Source organism: Magnolia sinica, chromosome 12 (genome assembly GCF_029962835.1).
Source record: "Magnolia sinica isolate HGM2019 chromosome 12, MsV1, whole genome shotgun sequence".
Classification (NCBI taxonomy): Eukaryota; Viridiplantae; Streptophyta; class Magnoliopsida; order Magnoliales; family Magnoliaceae; genus Magnolia; species Magnolia sinica.
Window position 1 is genome coordinate 49,766,987 of NC_080584.1, and position 6,438 is coordinate 49,773,424.

Genomic DNA, 6,438 nt, shown 5'->3' on the forward strand with positions numbered 1-6,438 from the left:
ATAGAACTGGACACCTTGCTATGGCGGTTTTGTGAACTAAATGTTGTTGATGATTATGTCCACCCACTTTATTTAAATATATATCTTAATCTTACTTTTTGCTGGTATGTTCCTTTGTACTTGCAACCTTATTAGAATCGTGACCTATCTAGCAATGTTACAAAAACTCCTATATTCTGTTTCAACCAAATATGCTTGCTTGTCACACATGCCAACACACTTATTTGGATAAGATCTATCTTTTTTTCATTATTTTTTTTTTCAATCGTTTAATTACCATTGCCTTAGTTCCTCTTATAGTTAACAGTTTACTGTTAGTGCAGTTTTAATTCACATGTACTACACTAAAAAACTTTCTTAATATTTTACACTGGAATGATCTAATACTTACAAATGGGTTTGCTAGAGCTGCAAAAACTTTCTCCACGAGCTTCATCCTTTTCTAAGTTATTTTCATCGTGCACATTGCGACCTGATTCCATAATGTTCTTTGCTTCAAATCTAGCTTCTAATCATAGGGTAGATTTGAAATACCTCAGGAATCTGGAGCTGGCAGAAAGATTTTACATGAAATTGTGATTCAATAATCTACTTTCCATTATTTTGTGCATTCCAAATTGTACCAGTGAAAATTTGATTGTGATGCAACTGTTAAGGACACTCAAAGAGATGGAGGAGAGTACATCATCACTCCTTGCCTTGAGAGTACAAACCCTGTGAAATCCTCATACAAACCCTCATGCATGAAATCCACTAGTCCATATGGTCAGTAACTATTTCTTTCTTTTTTCTTTTTTCTTTTTTCTTTTTATGAAAGACAATTCAAGAAGTTAATATATATAGTGACAAAGGCATGACTATTTGTGGCTGATTAGCATGCCAGATTCCCAGGAGTAACTGATTCTTTCATCCCTGATAATGAAACCAATATATTTTAGTGTTAGATGCAAATTATATATGACATGGCAGGTTGAAATGCTGCATGCATAAGATAGGTGGCATGAGGATCTAAATGAGCATACCATATGAAAAAGGACCGAATCACCTGCAACAAGCCTCTTTGCACTTACACACTCCATCCAGTTGCAAGAAGATGTTGCTTGGGCTGACTTGCATTAGAAATGGAATCAGGTAAGTACTGTCGTGGCTTAGATGATAATGATGATGATGATATGTCTTAGACATGTTTGCCCTAGCAATTAGTTTTGCTAATGGAGAACCATGGTCAGATCGTTCAAGCCATTTAATGAGGATTTTTCTGGTTGAATGCGGGCTATTGCTTATTTCTATCCATGGGTGTTCATTTGTTGACTGTTCTAACTAATCATGTGACTTTTAAAATGTGTAGCAACATGAAAAGGCCCACCTGATTCACTACTTGGATCTATTCTGAATTGTAAAGTGTGACTTTTAAAATGTGTAGCAACATTCCTGTTGGAGTTACCAAAAGAAATGGCAAGAACATCAGTCCCAACATTTACAATCCAAGGTATTAATGGTCAGTAGATGGACATCACAATCCAAATGTAGAAAAAAAGGACTACAATTGCCATGACCGCGGGATGTTCAAGTCCACGAAGTGCCTCATTTCCCGAATGATGGATAGCATCCCTGTTATCTTCACCTGGATTCTCTATTACTAATATATATAAGATGGTTAGATGGGCCTTCACTAACAGATTGAATAGAAATTTCTGCTCACATGAACAAACACCAAGCTATCATCATTTGCTCCCTTGTACAAAACGAACTACAAATGCACTCCTTATACTCATTTACCTGATTAAATTTATGACAGTTCTTTAACCTTTATAAGGGACAATCTTACTTGTTTTAATAAATGGATTCCCATTTTTCAACAATTACATATTACAAAGTATGACAATAGGAATCAACTACATTTGAAGGCATCCTCATGGAGTCATACATTCAATACCTCTATGTACATATGATTGTAAAGGTCGATGCGGGTCCTTGCTGATAAAATTTTGTTGGAAATCATATATTTAGAGAGGATCAAGAGAAGTTGTTGACAGATATGTTGCAGTACATACAGGGTGTATATTTTCTCATTCATGTATGCTAGTGTGTGTGAATAGATCATATAATAAGTTGTGGAAACTGTTCCATGTACAATGTTGTTCATGTGAGACAAATATACATATATGCCTTGAATGTTATGCATTTCTCTGGTTTTTCTAATTTATCTGGTGGAGATTATGTCAGCCCTGGCAGGCATGAGGTATGATGGCCCTTGTGATTTCTTTAATAATTCTCTAGTTTCAATGCTCAATTGATTTTCTTTAGTGTTTATTCTTATTGTTTGTCTGCCTATCAGAAAGATGATCTAAATACAGTGGTTTCTTTTCTACGGAGCAACCAGCAAATTTCATGCATAGGGCTTTGGGGACGATTAATGGGTGCCGTCACGAGGTGCATGGTTATACATCATCCTCTATTCAATGATTTCTTACACTGATAAACTCATGAGGCATTCTTAATTAGTTTTACAATGAAGACGACCATTCCAGTTGTAAAAAATATGTATTTGTATCATATTATGAGATGGTGAAGGAATTCCCACATTTGCTTAGCATCGGTATAATGCAATAGTAAGAAGTGCTCCCTTGTTGCTTCACTACTTGAGAAAGAAAAGGATCTTCAACTTCTCTCTGACTGGTCCAATTCCTCCTGCTTTGGGTAATTTGACCATGCTCAAAATTTTGTATTTTTTTAGAAATCAGATTTCAGGTACAATTCCTACAGAATTAGGGAATCTCAAGAATTTGGTTGAGTTGACATTGCAACGAAACAATCTGACTGGTCTGATTCCTCATGCTTCAAATAATTTGAGAAACCTTACATTGTTACCTTACATTGTTGTTGGTTCGATTCCTCCTGCAGCTAAGCTTGCAACAGTAATTTGTTTATAACTACAGGTATATGTGTGGCTTTTTGGATTATTAATAAAATTCCATCATTTAAAAAAATGACACAACTGTGTAAATATCTAGGATGATTACATAGCTGAAATGAGAATGTTTAGATAGATTATCAGATATTTCTCATATTATTTATGTGAAGTATATCATTTCATGATTTAGATAATGCTGCTTGTTTATTTAGTGTCTAATTTGACAGAGTTGTTTTGCCTTCTATTTTTCAACTTTCAAATAGGTATGTCCTTTTGAACCTTCCCTAATTGCACAAGTGGCTAAACCATCTTTGTATGTTACACATAATTTGTCATCCACTAGTTTCTGTAAATGAAAATAAGAGGATTGATCTTAAAAGGGATGGTCGTCATGCACATAGACAGAAAATGCTTGCAATGAATGTTTATGAGTACTTGGTAATTTTGGAGTCCTTGGTTAGGGTTTGGGCTGAAAGTACAAGTGCTGGAGCCGACGCTTTCGGAGTCCGAACTCATTCTTTTGAAAAATAGAAAAATGAGAATATTAATAAATTTGGATTTTCTTGTTAAGAAGAAAATGGAAGGTAAAGAAGAGACATAATTGAAACTTTGCACTGTGAAAAGTAAGATTAACCATCTTACTTTCCCCGTTGAATTTGACGTCCAGGAAATGGACCTTTTCCAAAAAACCATGGATTTAAAACCATTATATTCTTCTCAGAAATTTGAGTTTATTGAACTGAATTGAATTATTACAATTCACTTTTGTTAAATATCCAAACGTAAGGTTTCCATGAATTAGGCAAATGAATTCATTCTAACCCATTTTATTGAATATCCAAACGCAAGGATTATTTATTTATTTATTTATTATTATTATTATTTTTTGTGATATGTAATAGCTTTTCATAATTCATATGTAGGTGCATACTTGTACTCATTCACATGGACTTTAACTATCTTTCTTAAATTTCTTTGGTTTTTCTAATTTTTATATCTAATTTTGACTTTCTAAGCCCTAAAACAAGATTCGAGGTGCCGTCAACAATGCTAATAGAATCCCCAGGTCAGATTATTGATTGGACCTGATTTTATTTAAATGATCTTGATAATCCATTATATTTAAATGAGAAGACCGGATATGCGTCGAGCTATCTGGATGTTGAGCGGGGTCCCTAGAAGGTGGGAACCGTTGTTATGACCATGATGAAGTCGTCCATTTCCTATGGTCTAGAGTAGCATGGCCATTTGGACATGCCATATTTATGTATTTACTCGAAATTTATAGAGCAGACTCAGATGTGCGTCAGAGATATCCGGATGTTGAGCGGGGGTCTCTGGAAGATAGGAACCGCTGTTATGACCATGATGAAGTTGTCCATTTCCTATGGACAGCATTAGAAGGGCCTGGCCAATTGGAGAAGGCCGTGTTTATATATCTGTATTTGCAAGGACTACACCCTTAACCTATAACCTAAACCTATTCTCAAATCCCAAACCTAAACCTATAACCTAAACCTATAAACTATAACCTAAACTCAATTCCCTAAACTTTCACCTACAACCTAACCTAAACCTATACTTATAACCTAAACCTATTCTCAAATCCTAAAACCTATAACCTATAACTTGAACCTATAACCTATTCGCAAATCCCAAAACATATAACTATAACCTAAACCTTAAAAAAAAAACTATAACATAACCTAAACCTAAACCTATAACCTTAACCTTAACATATAACCTTAACCTAAACCTAAACCTAAACCTATAACCTATAACATAAACCTAAACCTATAACCTAATGTATTCTCAAATCCCTAAGCCTAAACCTACACCTAATCCTAATCTCAACTCCCTAACCTAAACCTAAACTTGAAAACCCAAACCTAAACCCGATCCCGAACCCGAACCCGATTTCTTAAACCTAAACCTTAACCTATTCTCAATTCCCCAAACCTATAGCTTATAACCTAAGCCAAAACCTAAACCTAAACCTAAACCTAAACCTAAACCTAAACCTATAACCTATAACTTAAACCTAAACCTATAACCTAATGTATTCTCAAATCCCTAAACCTAAACCTACACCTAATCCTAATCTCAACTCCCTAACCTAAACCTAAACCTAAACTTGAAAATCCAAACCTAAACCCGAACCCGATTTCCTAAACCTAAACATTAACCTATTCTCAATTCCCTAAACCTAAAACTTATAACCTAAACCTAAACCTAAAACATATAAACTAAACCTAAACCTAAACCTAAACCTGTAACCTATAACCTAAACCTATACCTAAAACCTAAATGTATTCTCAAATCCCTAAACCTAAACCTACACCTAATCCTAATCTCAACTCCCTAACCTAAACCTAAACCTAAACTTGAAAACCAAAACCAAAACCCGATCCCGAACCCAAACCCGATTTCCTAAACCTAAACCTTAACCTATTCTCAATTTCCTAAACTTATAGCTTATAACCTAAACCGAAACATAAACCTATACCTTAACCTAAACCTAAACCTAAACCAATAACCTATAACCTAAACCTAAAATTAAAACCTAAATGTATTAAAAAATCCTTAAACCTAAACCTACACCTAATCCTAATCTCAACTCCCTAACCTAAACCTAAACTTAAACTTGAAAACCCAAACCTAAACCCCATCCCGAACTCGAACCTAATTTCCTAAACCTAAACCTTAACCTATTCTCAATTCCCTAAACCTTAACTTTTATTATATCCTAAACCTAAACCTTAACCTAAACCTATAACCTATTACCTAAACCTAAACCTAAAATCCAAATGTATTCTCAAATCCTTAAACTTAAACCAACACCTAATCCTAATCTCAACTCCCTAACCTAAACCTAAACTTAAACTTGAAAACCCAAACCTAAACCCGATCCCGAACCCGAACCCGATTTCCTAAACCTAAACATTAACCTATTCTCAATTCCCTAAACCTATATCTTATAACCGAAATCTAAACCTAAACATAAACCTTAACCTAAACCTATAACCTATAACCTTAACCTAAACCTAATCTTGTAACCTATAACCGAAACCTAAACCAAAAACCTAAATGTATTCTTAAATCCTTAAACCTAAACTTACACCTAATCCTAATCTCAACTCCCTAACCTAAACCTAAACTTAAACTTGAAAACCCAAACCTAAACCCGATCCCGAATCCGAACCCGATTTCCTAAACTTAAACATTAACTTATTCTCAATTCCCTAAACCTATAGCTTATAACCTAAACCTTAACCTAAACCTAAACCTATAACCTATAACTTAAACCTAAACCTAAACTTAAAACTTAATGTATTCTCAAATCCCTAAACCCAAACCTACACCTAATCCTAATCTCAACTCCCTAACCTAAACCTAAACCTAAACTTTAAAACCCAAACCTAAACCCGATCCCGAACCCGAACCCGATTTCCTAAACCTAAACCTTAACCTATTCTCAATTCCCTAAACCTTAACCTATAACCTAACCTAAACTTAAACCTATA

General features: G+C 34.6%; 1 long non-coding RNA gene across 1 annotated transcript; it reads left to right on the top strand.

Moving 5' to 3' along the window:
- Positions 1-2,227: 2,227 nt before the first annotated feature.
- LOC131220495 (uncharacterized) lies at positions 2,228-2,836 on the top strand. Its single transcript, XR_009158627.1, has 2 exons — positions 2,228-2,433; positions 2,745-2,836. It is a non-coding gene; the product is annotated as an uncharacterized LOC131220495 (long non-coding RNA).
- Positions 2,837-6,438: the final 3,602 nt, after the last annotated feature.